Source organism: Salmo trutta, chromosome 18, assembly GCF_901001165.1.
Source record: "Salmo trutta chromosome 18, fSalTru1.1, whole genome shotgun sequence".
Taxonomy (NCBI): Eukaryota; Metazoa; Chordata; class Actinopteri; order Salmoniformes; family Salmonidae; genus Salmo; species Salmo trutta.
This window is the reverse complement of record NC_042974.1, coordinates 11,581,435-11,597,133: the sequence shown is the minus strand read 5'-3', so window position 1 is coordinate 11,597,133 and position 15,699 is coordinate 11,581,435. Positions and strand designations below refer to the sequence as shown.

Genomic DNA, 15,699 nt, shown 5'->3' with positions numbered 1-15,699 from the left:
AGAGAACTTTAGAGGACTCGCAACCGCAGACCACTTGTGACCACGCCAGCCCAGGACCTACACATCTGGCTTCTTCACCTGTGCAATTGTCTGAGAGGGGAGGGTGATAAGGAGTATTTCTGTCTTTTAATAAATCCCTTTTTGTGGGTAAAAACTCATTCTGACTGGCTGACCCTGGCTCCCCATTGGGTGGGCCTAGTTGCCAAGTGGGTGGGCCTATGCTACCTCAGTATAGCTACCTTTTTAAGACCCTCTGAAGTCCCTTTGTCCCGTGTAAAACGGTCTGGAGATTTTGGCTTCTTCTCCCAATTCTAGTGAGGAATGTGGTGGCTAATTTCTGCATTACCAAATGAGGAGTTACAAAACACACCAGTCCGAGTTAAACTACATCTTTAATACTTAAGATACTTTTGCAAAAGTTCTTGACCCCACCAATGCATTCTCTCGAATGAATCATTTAATGAGGTGCTTACAGAATGGCTCAGGGATCTTTTATAGCCACGATACAGCCCCTTCAACGTACATTGACAAACCACAGATACTTAGTAACAGTTCACAAAGGTTACGTTTTGTATGACAGATATCCATAAAACACATCAGACAGTAACTGCTATGTCAACCTGGTTCATTATATAGCCCAGTATCTGGTCTCCTTAGAACTGTCCCTCCCAGGTACGGTATAGAACGAAAACACCATTTCATCCAATGGCATATATCAATTGTCAACTCTAGATACTCCCATCTCAAGCAAACCCCCTCTTGACCCCACTCCTGGACAGGCTCACTGGAGGGAGTGAGCCTCTAGGCCATATATTATCACAGGATAAGTGTGAGATCTAAGAGACCATGGTCCCAGACACTGCCATAAACCTCCCCACAATAAGGAAAAGGAGGGTGTGACTTGCTCACAGACATTGTGGAGACAAGTCATTGGTTCACCAGTAATCACGCCATCCCTTCACATGGTTTAAGCATAGGTAAAGAGACATTCACATATGAAGACAATATTTCATTCGGTCCTCCTCTCTTGCTGATATTCTGCAGAGCAACAGAGACAAGTAAAAGACAAGTCTGACCTCTTCCCCTCTCTGCGCCCACAGTGTCTGAGCCCCAGCTAAGGGAAATGTGTAACTGAAAAGACACCAGAGTCCAATGGACACTTTCTAATGACAAGTACCTCAAATAAGCATATTATACTAATAAAACATCTTAATTATCTATGTTACCCAACTAATTCTGATTCGTCCACGACAGGAAGTGGACATTTTAAAGATGCTCCTTGTTCTGATAGGTTCCTGGAGAACCAGAACATGATCCCTTAACATTCCTGCTGTCAATGACACAAGAGGATGTGTTTGCTTTGTGTTTGTCTGTGTACGGCACACAGTGAATGTCTATTGTTGTCTTGGGACCGATATGGGAGAGATAGGTGGTGGATGATTTGAATGAGAGGGATGGCTGAGGTGGTGGATTTGAATGGCTGTGACATGGGTGCTGGCTGGGTGAGTTGGACAGACGGAGCAGGCAAGAAAACAGCACAGACGTGATGTGACTCAGAGGAAATAGAGAGAAACTGAACTATCCCAAACGCTGTCAATCCATGACTTCAGCAGAATGTCTCTCAGTAGTTCAGCCAGAATCCACAGTCACTGTCAGAGGGGGGTTAAACAATTCCATGTTTACGGTCTGGTCTACCCCAGTTCATGGGTCGTAAGATGTGCCTGCACCAAGGAAATGGACTGGAACTTAACCGCTTGAAGAGGGACCAACACATAACGACAAAGTCATGGATAATGGACCGCAACCCAACAAGGTCTATTATGAGGTCCTTCTTCATATCTTGGAACCCTTCGTGTGCCTGCCACCCCAGGGGGTGGGAGCTGGATGTGGGTCACTCGTGGCCCTGTCTCGTCATGGGATGCGCTCACTGTCACATCACATGGTGTTGATGGCACTGCTAGCCTGGATGATGCCATGCAAGGTTGATAGTTGCTTGGCAACACCTCTGTTTATCTTCTGTTTACAATGGATTCCCATAATATGGCATAGAACTATCTCCTAGGTGCAGATAGAACAAGGAGACTGTTTCACCGGATGTATAAATGTGAAGCATCCGGTTGGAATTTCCACTCCCCACCTATGGTGATGAGAGGAAGCCCAGTGGCTGGCAGTGGTAGAATATGAGGCGAGATGGCACTCTGCCGACATTCTGCTGATTTTCTCATTTGAAGAAAAGCCCTATCGCAATATAGTTTTGTAGACGTGACCCTTTTCCAAAGTTGTGAGTGTTAGGGTGATTTTGAGTTATTGCACACTCGCACTTCAGAGAATGTGTTCTCTAACGGAAATATGCAAGTACATGCTAGAACGGGCCAATAGGATCTCACTAGCTCGTGCTTGGCTCTGCCCACCTTGCTTGTTCTGCCCACTGCTTCATTTGCTCCCATTAAGAACGTCACAAATTAACTATATTGGGTTAGTTATAAATGTCATCGGCCTAGGTCTGCATGACCCTGGTGGGGATGTGATGGGCATGTGATTGGGCTTGTTTAGGGAGTGGGAATGAAAAGACCAGGGTGTATAGAAGAGGGAAGTCTCCCTATACTGTGAGAGACTTATTTTGCATCATGACTTCATTAATCCTATTAAGGGTGCTCTTAGTACCAAGACTCAGTCATAATCCCTCAGCAGGGCCTCAAGGTGGACCCTGTCCTGTAGCCAGCCCCAGTCCGGCTCACCCTGCCCGGCCCAGCCCTCTGGTCCAGCACTGACATGATGACGTTTCTTTCATTTCTCCTAAATAACGAGAGGGGCGTGTGCACAAAGCGAACAGAGCTCTACTGTACGGCACCTGGGCCTGCTCTGCTCCCTCTGCCAAGACCCTGCCCTCACTGACTGACTGACTGACTGACTGACTGACTGACTGACTGACTGACTGACTGACCTGCCCGTCACTGACTGACTGACTGACTGACTGACTGACTGACCTGCCCGTCACTGACTGACTGACTGACTGACTGACTGACTGACTGACCTGCCCGTCACTGACTGACTGACTGACTGACCTGCCCGTCACTGACTGACTGACTGACTGACCTGCCCGTCACTGACTGACTGACTGACTGACCTGCCCGTCACTGACTGACTGACTGACCTGCCCGTCACTGACTGACTGACCTGCCCGTCACTGACTGACTGACCTGCCCGTCACTGACTGACTGACTGACTGACCTGCCCGTCACTGACTGACTGACCTGCACTGACTGACTGACTGACTGACCTGCCTGACTGACTGCCGTACTGACTGACTGACTGACCTGCCCGTCACTGACTGACTGACTGACCTGCCCGTCACTGACTGACTGACTGACTGACCTGCCCGTCACTGACTGACTGACTGACTGACCTGCCCGTCACTGACTGACTGACTGACTGACCTGCCCGTCACTGACTGACTGACTGACTGACCTGCCCGTCACTGACTGACTGACTGACTGACCTGCCCGTCACTGACTGACTGACTGACTGACCTGCCCGTCACTGACTGACTGACTGACTGACCTGCCCGTCACTGACTGACTGACTGACTGACCTGCCCGTCACTGACTGACTGACTGACTGACCTGCCCGTCACTGACTGACTGACTGACTGACCTGCCCGTCACTGACTGACTGACTGACTGACCTGCCCGTCACTGACTGACTGACTGACCTGCCTGTCACTGACTGACTGACTGACCTGCCCGTCACTGACTGACTGACTGACTGACCTGCCCGTCACTGACTGACTGACTGACTGACCTGCCCGTCACTGACTGACTGACTGACTGACCTGCCCGTCACTGACTGACTGACTGACTGACCTGCCCGTCACTGACTGACTGACTGACTGACCTGCCCGTCACTGACTGACTGACTGACTGACCTGCCCGTCACTGACTGACTGACTGACTGACCTGCCCGTCACTGACTGACTGACTGACCTGCCCGTCACTGACTGACTGACTGACTGACCTGCCCGTCACTGACTGACTGACTGACCCGACCGACCTGCCCGTCACTGACTGCCCGGACCCGCCGTCACTGACTGACTGACCTGCCCTCACTGGCTGGCTGACTGACTGACTGACCCGACCGACCTGCCCGTCACTGACTGCCCGGACCCGCCGTCACTGACTGACTGCCCTGCCCTCACTGGCTGGCTGACTGACTGACAGCTGCCGTCACTGCCCTGCCCTGCCCTGCCCTCAAGGACTGGCTCACTGACCTGAATCAAAATTCATCTTTGGCAATAAATCCCACCAATCAGGCTTCTTCATGTTCCTGGGGATATGTCTCTGAGCATGGCAATTTAATGTGCTCAGCAGTACTGCAATTAAATCATTAAACCGTTTTGTGATTTTAAATGCATGGATATTCAGATGACTTACTGATGAAAGCTGTGTCGAGGTTCACATGTTCTGTTGAGGGATCATGATTGGGGGAGGTGGGACATTAATCCAAGCTGAGGAGTGTTATTACCTTACTCTTCGTGCTGTTGTTCAAATACACCGAAACACCAGGATCAGGGGAAATGGGATGACGACTGAAGAGTGTGTGTTCAGTGTTTATTTCCACAAAACTCCTGTCATTCAAGCGAAGAAACAGTGCATGGTCAGGGGTTTGCTGTTCAGCAGTGCTAGAGCTCCCCATTGCTATAGGAACCACTTGGCTGCCACTCCAAGCCCAGTAACCATAGAGATGGAACACATGACAACAGCCCCAGAGCTAGAGCAGTCCTGTGGTTACATCACTGCAGTGCCACCGACCTCTGCAAGGGTTTTCTCTGTGTGGGAGAGAGGAAACATCTTCGAGTATGGGAACACAATTCATATCAGAAACTATGTTTATCAAGATGAGAATAAATTAAATCACATTTTATTTGTCACATGCGCCAAATACAACAGGTGTAGACCTTTCAGTGAAATGCTTACTTACAAGCCCTTAACCAATGCAGTTTTAAGAAAATACAAATAAAAGTAAGATAAGAAGAACAAATAATTTAAAAAGTAAATTAACAATAGCGGGACTATGTTCAGGGGGTACCGGTATAGAGTCAATGTGCGGGAGCACCGGTGTCGAGGAAATTGGGGTAATATGTACATGCAGGTGGAATTATTAAAGTGACTATGCATAGATGATAACAGAGTAGCAGCAGTGTAGGGGGGGGATGGAAATAGTCTGGTTAGCCATTTGATAAGCTGTTCAGGAGTCTTATGGCTTGGGGGTAGAAACTGTTCAGAAGCCTCTTGGACCTAGACTTGTCACTCCGGTACCGTTTGCCATGCGGTAGCAGAGAGAACAGTCCATGACTAGGGTGGCTGGAGTCATGAACAATTTTTAGGACCTTCCTCTGACACTGCCTGGTATAGAGGTCCTGGATGGCAGGAAGCTTGGCCACGGTAATGTACTGGGCCGTACGCACTACCCTCTGTAGTGCCTTGTGGTCGGAGGCCGAGCAGTTGCCATACCAGGCAGTGATGCAACCCGTCAAGATGCTCTCGACGGTGCAGCTGTAGAACCTTTTGAGGATCTGAGGCCCCATGCCAAATCTTTTCCAGCTCCTGAGGGGGAATAGGTTTTATCGTGCCCTCTTCATGACTGTCTTGGTGTGCTTGGACCATGTTAGTTTGTTGATGATGTGGACGCCAAGGAACTCTCAACCTGGTCCACTACAGCCATGTCGATGAGAATGGGGGTGTGCTCGCACCTCCTTTTCCTGTAGTCATCAATCATCTCCTTTGTCTTGATCATGTTGAGTGAGAGGTTGTTGTCCTGGCACTACATGGTCAAGTCTCTGACCTCCCTATAGGCTGGCTCATCGTTGTCGGTGATCAGGCCTACCACTGTTGTGTCATCGGCAAACTTAATAAGGGTGTTGGAGTCATGCCTGGCCGTGCAGTCATGAGTGAACAGGGAGTGCAGGAGGGGACTGAGCACGCACCCTTGACATCCCTGTGTTGAGGATCAGCGTGGCAGATGTGTTGTTACCTACCCTTACCACCTGGGGGTGGCCCGTCAAAGTCCAGGATCCAGTTGCAGAGGGAGGTGTTGTCTCAGGTTCCTTAGCTTAATGATGAGCTTTGAAGGCACTATGGTGTTGAACGCTGAGCTGTAGTCAATGAATAGCATTCTCACATAGGTGTTCCTTTTGTCCAGGTGTGAAAGGGCAGTAGAGATTGCGTCATCTGTGGATCTGTTGTGGCGGTATGCAAATTGGAGTGGGTCTATGGTTTTCGGGATAATGGTGTTGATGTGAGCCATGACCAACCTTTCAAAGCACTTCATGGCTACAGACATGAGTGCTACGGGTCGGTAGTCATTTAGGCAGTTTACCTTAATGTTCTTGGGCACAGGCTCTATGGTGGTCTGCTTGAAACATGTTGGTATTAGACTCCGACAGGGAGAGGTTGAACATTTCAATGAAGACACTTGGTCAGCGCATGCTCAGAGTACACATCCTGGTAATCCGTCTGGCCCTACGGCTTTGTGAATGTTGACCTGTTTTAGGGTCTTACTAGGGTTGCAAAGGGTCGGAAACTTTCTGGTAAATTTACGGAATTTTTCAGGAAGTTTTGCATGGGAAGTTAAGCCCAGGAATTTGGGGAAATTTTGCTTAAATTCATCAAAAAAGTTTTTTAAAAAATTGTGGGATACACAGAAGGCAATTCTAGGTCTTGTGGCATATTTTGGTTAAACTATCCCCAATTCAATGGAATTGCAACTCTCTGCATGCACAGTGCATTCTTCCATCACGTGCAGTACACTCGTCCGTCACATCACAGCTGATTCTCATGATCTTGCACACTAATGAGATGCTATTGAGACCACACTACTACACTGTCTGAGCCAAGGACTACATGCTTTCTGGTAAGTATTGATTACAATACTGGGTGGGGTGAATTTATTTTGTGACATGCATGATATTTTGATAATTAGTAAATAGTAGCCTACAGATGTTTTAAATCATTTCTAACTTGTTAACAATTTCTGCTAGTTCGTGGGTTTTAGCTTGCTTGAGCCTGCTAACTGAGTGTTAATTCACCTGTTTCCATACATGTTTCATTTTAAAACATTTATCTTACAAAGGAGTTGCTTAATTTAACTGCAGAACTATTTATCTGTACATGGAATTGTATATATTTGTTTACTCATTTTAAAAAAAAATTACAAGAAAATGCCACAAGCACTATCTGATGTGTGGAGACATTTCACTGCAGCTAATGTAGAAGGAAAATCTGTGTACATTTGCAAGTAATGTGCCAAATCATATGTGAAGAATGCAACAAAAATGCCCGTATCATCTGGCCAAGTGCATAAAGTTCCCTCAGCGCTCACAAGCAGCAACCTCTGACAAAAGTCCCTCTACTTCTATTCGAGGTGAAAATGATGAATCAGACACCTTATAGCAACAGCTCATTGTCCTCCTCGAATCAGAAGTTTTTTTGACTCAATGGAGGAACGTAGTCAGAGAAATGCTAATGAATGTCCTGCTCGAGCTGTGTATGCAACTGGTTCACCTCTGATGCTCACAGGCAATGTGTATTGGAAGAGATTTCTGAATGTTCTTTGCCCAGCATACACCCCTCCAACCAGACATACTTTATCTACTAATTTGCTGGATGCAGAGTTCAAGTGAAGGTCAAGCAAATCATCGAGAAAGCAGACTGTATTGCAATCATCTCTGATGGGTGGTCGAATGTAAGTTGGCAAGGAATAATTAACTACATAATCTCCACCCCTCAACCAGTATTCTACAAGAGCACAGACACAAGGAACAACAGGCACACCGGTCTCTACATTGCAGTTGAGCTGAAGGCAGTCATCAATGACCTTGGACCACAGAAGGTGCTGCTCATGCATTGAATCTGCTCCTCAAGGACATCATGGTACTGAAAACAATGGATACATTCCACAAGAGAGCCAAGTAAATGGTTAAGTATGTGAAGGGTGAAGTTATAGCAGCAATCTACCTCACCAAGCAAAGTGAGAAGAATAAGAGCACCACATTGAAGCTGCCCAGCAGCACCCATTGGGGTGGTGTCATCATCATGTTTGACAGTCTCCTGGAGGGGTAAGAGTCTCTCCAAGAAATGGCCATATCACAGTCTGCCGATATGGACAGCCCCATCAAGAGGATCCTCCTGGATGATGTATTTTTGGAGAGAGTGGTACGCAGCCTGAAACTCCTGAAACCTATAGCTGTAGCCATTGCATGGATTGAGGGAGACAATGCTGTCCTGTCTGATGTTCAGACTCTGCTTGCAGATGTAAGAGAAGAAATCCGTACTGCCCTGCCCACTTCACTGTTGCTCCAAGCAGAGGAAACTGCAGTTCTGAAATACATCAAAAAGCGTGAAGACTTCTTCCTGAAGCCCATGCACGCCGCAGCGTACATGTTGGACCCCAAGTATGCTGGCAAGAGCATCCTGTCTGATGCAGAGATCAACAGGGCCTATGGTGTCATCACTACCGTGTCTCGCCACCTTGGCCTGGATGAGGGCAAGGTTCTTTGCAGTCTGGCGAAGTACACTTCCAAGCAATGGCTTTGGGATGGATATGCAATAGGGCAGTCGTGCCAACATATCTCATCAGCCACCTGGTGGAAGGGACTTTGTGGATCTGAGGCTCTTTCCTCTTGCTTCCATCATCCTCCAAATCCCACTAACATTACCCGCCTCAGAGAGCAACTGGTCCTTGTGTGGGAACACACACACCGAAGCACGCAACAGGCTGACCAATACTAGGGTTGGAAAAATCAGTGGCCATAAGGGCAAATTTGAGGCTTTTTGAGCCTGACAAAGAGCCATCCTCAACAAGGTTGGAAAGTGACAGTGAAGATGAGGCCTCAGAGTCTGATGTTCAAGAGGTGGACATTGAGGAGGTCCAGGGAGAAGACAAGGAAGCCTGAGAGGAAGACAACCAAAGCTTTAGTTTCTAGACTATCATTTTACAGAAATGTTTTTGGGAGATGCGATGGATCATTCAATATTCCCTTTTGTTCAGTGAAATCAACCCATGTGAATGAGTCGACTCATTTAATTAAAGTTCAATCCGTAACTAAATAGTTTTTTTTATTTCGATTGGAAGGATTTAATCATTTGCAATTTTGTCTACTTATGATAAGGTAAACTGTTTGTTTGTCTCCATATGATATGGTAAATATATCCAATGCAAAAACATCTATTTAAATGGTAATATTAATTTGCATATATTTCCGTAATTCCCACAGAAAGTTTCCACCTCTGAATATTCCCCAAAATGTGCAACCCTAGGTCTTACTCACATCGGCTGCAGAGACCGTGATTACACAGCCGTCTGGAACCGCTGATGCTCTCATGCATGTTTCAGTGTTACTTGCCTCGACGCGAACATAGAAGTTATTTAGCTCTTCTGGTAGGCTCATGTCACTGGGCAACTCTCGGCTGTGCTTCCCTTTGTAGTCTGTAATAGTTTGCAAGCCCTGCCACATCCGACATGCGTCGGAGCCGGTGTAGTACTATTCGATCTTAGTTCTGTATTGACTCTTTGCCTGTTTGATGGTTCATCGGAGGGCATAGCGGGATTTCTTATAAGCTTCCGGGTTAGTGTCCCGCTCCTTGAAAGCGGCAGCTCTGCCCTTTAGCTCAGTGCAGATGTTGCCTGTAATCCTTGGCTTCTGGTTTGGGTATGTACGTACAGTCACTGTGGGGACGACGTCCTTATTGATAAAGCCAGTGACTGATGTGGTGTACTCCTCAATGCCATCGGAAGAATCCCGAAACATATTCCAGTCTGTGCTAGCAAAACTGTCCTGTAGTTTAGCATCTGCTTCATCTGACCACTTTTTTATAGACTTGAGTCACTGGTGCTTCTTCCTGTTTTAATTTTAGCTTGAAGCAGGAATCAGGAGGATAGAATTATGGTCAGATTTGCCAAATGGTTGGTGAGGGAGAGCTTTGTACGTGTCTCTGTGGAGTAAAGGTGGTCTAGAGTTTTTGTCCCTCAGGTTGCACATTTAACATGCTGATAGAAATGAGGTTAAACTGATTTAAGTTAGATATTGTGCACCAGCTGCTGTTTACAAATTTGCATAGGCCCCCGCCCCATGTCTTACCAGAGGCTGCTGTTCTATCCTGTCGATAGTGTATAACCCGCCAGCTGTATGTTATTAATGTAGTTGTTCAGCCACGACTAGGTGAAACATATGATATTAGTTTTTAATGTCCCGTTGGTAGGATATACGTGCTTTTTTTGTTTTATTTAACCAGGGAGGCTAGTTGAGAACATGTTCTCATTTACAACTGCGACCTGGCCAAGATAATGCAAAGCAGTGCAACACAAACAACAACACAGAGTTACACATGGAATAAACAAACATACAGTCATTATCACAATGGGAAAAAAAGTCTATATACAGTGTGTGCAAATGAGGTAAGATACGGGAGGTAAGGCAATAAATAGGCCATAATGGCGAAATAATTACAATTTAGCAATTTAAACACTGGAGTGATAGATGTGCAGAAGATAAATGTGCAAGTAGAGATACTGGGGTGCAAAGGACCCAACGAGAGCATTCAGGTCCCAACGAGAGCATTCAGGTCGCAGTGGTGGGTAGTATATGGGGCTTTGGTGACAAAACGGATGGCACTGTGATAGACTGCATCCAATTTAGTTGAGCTATTTGTTAGTTAACACAGTGTACAAAGAAGGGCCAGGAGTATAAAGAATGGTATTGTCTGCTTAGAGGTGGATCAGAAGCCGAAGAAAAGAGCAGAAGAGGCGGACCAGCAGCAAGAGTGACGTCATTGATGTATACAGAGAAGAGAGTCGGCCCGAGAATTGAACCCTGTGGCACCCCCATAGAGACTGCCAGAGGTCCGGACAACAGGCCCTCCGATTTGACACACTGAACTCTGTCTGAGAAGTAGTTGGTGAACCAGGCGAGGCAGTCATTTGAGAAACCAAGGCGGTTGAGTCTGCCAACTAGAATGTGGTAATTGACAGAGTCGAAAGCCTTGGTCAGACCTATGAATACAGTTGCACAGTATTGTCTCTTAGCGATGGAGGTTATGATATCATTTAGGACCTTGAAGCATGGCTGACGTGCACCCATGACCAGCTCGGAAACCAGATTTCATAGCGGAGAATTTACGGTGGGATTCGAAATGGTTGGTGATTTGTTTGTTAACCTCTTACATCTAGATGTTCCGCTAGCGGAACGTCTGCTCCAATATCCAATGATGGGCGTGGCGCGAAATACAAATTCCTCTAAAATCCGAAAACTTCCATTTTTCAAACATATGACTATTTTACAGCTATTTAAAGACAAGACTCTCGTTAATCTAACCACACTGTCCGATTTCTAAAAGGCTTTACAACGAAAGCAAAACATTAGATTATGTCAGCAGAGTACCCAGCCAGAAATAATCAGACACCCATTTTTCAAGCTAGCATATAATGTCACAAAAACCCAGAAGACAGCTAAATGCATCACTAACCTTTGATGATCTTCATCAGATGACACACCTAGGACATTGTTATACAATACATGCATGTTTTGTTCAATCAAGTTCATATTTATATCAAAAAACAGCTTTTTACATTAGCATGTGACGTTCAGAACTAGCATTCCCCCCTGCAAACTCCTGGGGAATTTACTAACAATTTACTAAATTACTCACGATAAACGTTCACAAAAAGCATAACAATTATTTTAAGAATTATAGATACAGAACTCCTCTATGCACTCGATATGTCCGATTTTAAAATAGCTTTTCGGATGAAGCACATTTTGCAATATTCTAAGTACATAGCCCAGCCATCACGGGCTAGCTATTTAGACGCCCGGCAAGTTTAGCCTTCACCAAAATCAGATTTACTATAAGAAAAATGGTCTTACCTTTCCTGTTCTTCGTCAGAATGCACTCCCAGGACTTCTACTTCAATAACAAATGTAGGTTTGGTCACAAATAATCCATCGTTATGTTCCATCAGCGACGTTTTGTTCATGGTTTCAAGACACTATCCCAATGGTAAATCACGGTCGTGCGCATGGCGCATAACGTGACAACAAATTTCTAAGTATTCCATTACCGTACTTCGAAGCATGTCAACCGCTGTTTAAAATAAATTTTATGCAATTTATCTCGTAGAAAAGCGATAATATTCCGACCGGGAATCTGCGTGTCTGTAAACAGAGGGAAAAACAGAAAGGCGGGGGAGGCCAGTGCCCGCGCCTAAGCCCTTTGTCCTCTGATAGACCACTTAGCAAAAGCGCACGTGTGTTTCAGCCAGGGCTTTGAATTACGTCATTCAGGTTTTTCCTGGGCTCTGAGAGCCCATTGGAGCCGTAGGAAGTGTCACGTAACAGCAGAGATCCTTTGTAATGAATAGAGATGACAAAGAAGGGCAAGAAATGGTCAAACGGTACTTCCTGTACAGAATCTTCTCACGTTTTGGCCTGCCAAATGAGTTCTGTTATACTCAGACACCATTCAAACAGTTTTAGAAACTTTGGAGTGTTTTCTATCCAAAGCTAATAATTATATGCATATTCTAGTTTCTGGGCAGGACTAATAATCAGATTAAATCGGGTACGTTTTTTATCCAGCCGTGAAAATACTGCCCCCTAGCCATAAGAGGTTAACTTGGCTTTCGAAGTCTTTAGAAAGGCAGGGTAGGATAGATATAGGTCTGTAGCAGTTTGGGTCTAGAGTGTCTACCCTTTGAAGAGGGTGATGACTGCAGCAGCTTTCCAATCTTTGGGGATCTCAGACGATACGAGAGAGAGGTTGAACAGGCTACTAATAGGGGTTGCAACAGTTTCGGCTGATAATTCTAGAAAGTGAGGGTCCAGATTGTCTAGTCCTGCTGATTTGTAAGGGTCCAGATTTTGCAGCTCTTTCAGAACATCAGCTATCTGGATTTGGGTGAAGGAGAAATGGGGGAGGCTTGGGCAAGTTGCTGTGGGGGGGTGCAGGGCTGTTGACCAGGGTAGGGGTGGCCAGGTGGAAAGCATGGCCAGCTGTAGAAAAATGCTTATTGAAATTCTCAATTATTGTGGATTTATCGGTGGTGACAGTGTTTTCTAGCCTCAGTGCAGTGGGCAGCTGGGAGAAGGTGCTCTTATTCTCCATGGACTTTAGTGTCCCAGAACTTTTTGGAGTTTGTGCTGCAGGATGCAAATTTCTGTTTGAAAAAGCTAGCCTTTGCTTTCCTAACTGCCTGTGTATATTGGTTCCAACTTCCCTGAAAAGTTGCATATCGCTGTGGCTATTTGATGCTAATGCAGTATGCCACAGGATGTTTTTGTGCTGGTGAAGGGCAGTCAGGTTTGGAGTGAACCAAGGGCTATATCTATTGCTGGTTCTACATTTTTTGAATGGGGCATGCTTATTTGAGATTGTGAGGAAAGATCTTTTTAAAGAATAACCAGGCATCTTCTACTGTTGGAATGAGGTCAATATCCTTCCAGGATACCCTGGCCAGGTCGATTTTGAAAGGCCTGCTCGCTGAAGTATTTTAGGGAGCGTTTGACAGTGATCAGGGGTGGTCGTTTGCTCTACCGCAACGCGCACGTCTGAGATCCTGGTTGAAGACAGCAGAGGTGTATTTGGAGGGCAGGTTGGTTAGGATGATATCTACGAGGGTGCCTGTATTTACAGATTTGGTGTTGTATCTGGTAGGTTTATTGATAATTTGTGTGAGATTGAGGGCATATATAGCTTAGATTGTAGGATGGCCAGGGTGTTAAGCATGTCCCAGTTTAGGTCACCTAACAGCACGAGCTCTGAAGATAGATGGGTGGGAAATAATTTCACATATGGTATCCAGGGCGCAGCTGGGGGCAGAAGGTGGTCTATAGCAAGCGGCAACGGTGAGCGACTTGTTTCTGGAAAGGTGGATTTTTAAAAGTAGAAGCTCAAATAGTTTGGGCACAGACCTGGAAAGTATGACAGAACTCTGCAGGCTATCTCTGCAGTAGATTGCAACTGCGCTCCCTTTGGCAGTTCTATCTTGTCGGAAAATGTTATAGTTATTATTTTTTGGGGCCTTCCTAAGCCAGGATTCAGACACGGCTAGGACATCCAGGTTGGCAGAGTGTGCTAAAGCAGTGAATAAAACAAACTTAGGGAGGAGGCTTCTAATGTTAACATGCATGAAACCAAGGCTTTTATGGTTACGAAAGTCAATAAATGAGAGCGCCTGGGGAATGGGAGTGGAGCTAGGCACTGCAGGGCCTGGATTAACCTCTACATCACCAGAGGAGGAGTAGGATAAGGGTACGGCTAAAGGCTGTAAGAACTGGTCGTCTAGTATGTTCGCAACAGAGAGTAAAAGGAGCAGGTTTCTGGGCGAGGTAGAATATATTCAATGCATAATGTTCAGACAAAGGTATGGTAGGATGTGAATATAGTGGAGGTAAACCTAGGCATTGAGTGACGAGGAGAGAGGTATTGTCTCTAGAGACATCAATTAAACCAGGTGAGGTCACTGCATGTGTGGGAGGTGGGACAAGATGTTTAGCTGAGGCATATTGAGCAGGGCTGGAGGCTCTACAGTGAAATAAGACAATCACTAACCAAAACAGCAATGGACAAGGCATATTGACATTAGGGAGAGGCATGCATAGCCGATTGATCATAGGGTCCAGTGAGTAACTGGGCGGGCTGGAGACATGACGATTCAGACAGCTAGCGGGCCGGGGTAGCAGAAGGGCGTCGCGATGGAAGAAGTTTGTTGTAGCCCCCTCGTGCGGTTACGTCGGCAGGCCAGTCGTGATGGATCAGCAGGGGTGCGTGTAGTAAAAGGGTCCAGGCCAATTGGCAAAATAGGTATGGTAGCCCAAGAAATTGGCTGATGGACCTCTTCAGCTAACAGTCCGGTATGCTCTAGACGGCTAGCAGATGGGCATTCAGGGGACGTCGTGACGGAGGAGCCTGTTGAAAAATCCCCTCGGGCGGATTACGTCGGTAGTGCAGTCGTGATGGATCGGCGGGGCTCCGTGTCGGCAATAAAAGGGGTCCAGGCCAATTGGCAAAATAGGTTTTGTAGCCCAAGGAGTGGCTGATGGACCTCTTTAGCTAGCTGGAAGAAGGAAAAAAAAAAAGAAATGTATTCACTACTGTAAGTCGCTCTGGATAACAGCGTCTGCTAAATGACTAAAATGTAAAATGTAAAAAATGAGAACATTCCTGCAAAGCTAAGATCGCAGGCACTGCTATGGTGCTCAAATTCAGATGTAAGGATTTAGATAGTTTGGCCTGTTTCCCCAAATAGCACCTGTAACATTGTGGCCACCCAAACAGAATCATAATCAAGAGACAAAGAGCACAGACATATGCAGAAGAAAATGAAACGTCCCATGTGTAAAGGACTAGCCTAGATAAGTGGAAAAAATGTTGCTTCTTTGTCCTCTCATTCCTGGGAGCTGTCCAGTGAATAAGTTATTCCCATCTAGCCCTAGTCGGCTAACCGTTGGGGCGGTTTTTCAGCACAGAATTTTTTTTTTAATGAAATTGTATGAAATGTATGCATTCACTACTGTAAGTCGCTCTGGATAAGAGCGTCTGCTAAATGACTAAAATGTAAAAATGTAAAATGTTATTCCCTATCTAGCCCTAGTTGGCTAACCGTTGGGGCGGTTATTCCCCATCCAGCCCTAGTCGGCTAACCGTT

General features: G+C 46.1%; 1 protein-coding gene across 4 annotated transcripts in view; it reads left to right on the top strand.

Annotated features, from left to right (window-relative positions):
- LOC115152832 (protein phosphatase 1B) overlaps positions 1-15,699 on the top strand; it is a 51,042-nt gene that overhangs the window by 12,488 nt on the left and 22,855 nt on the right. The window contains exon 2 of one of the 4 annotated variants that reach the window (XM_029697685.1): positions 6,780-6,909. The exons of the other annotated variants lie outside the window; for them this stretch is intronic. The gene's annotated coding sequence lies outside the window, so the exon portion shown is untranslated. The remainder of the gene's footprint in view (positions 1-6,779; positions 6,910-15,699) is intronic. 4 annotated transcript variants of the gene reach the window in all.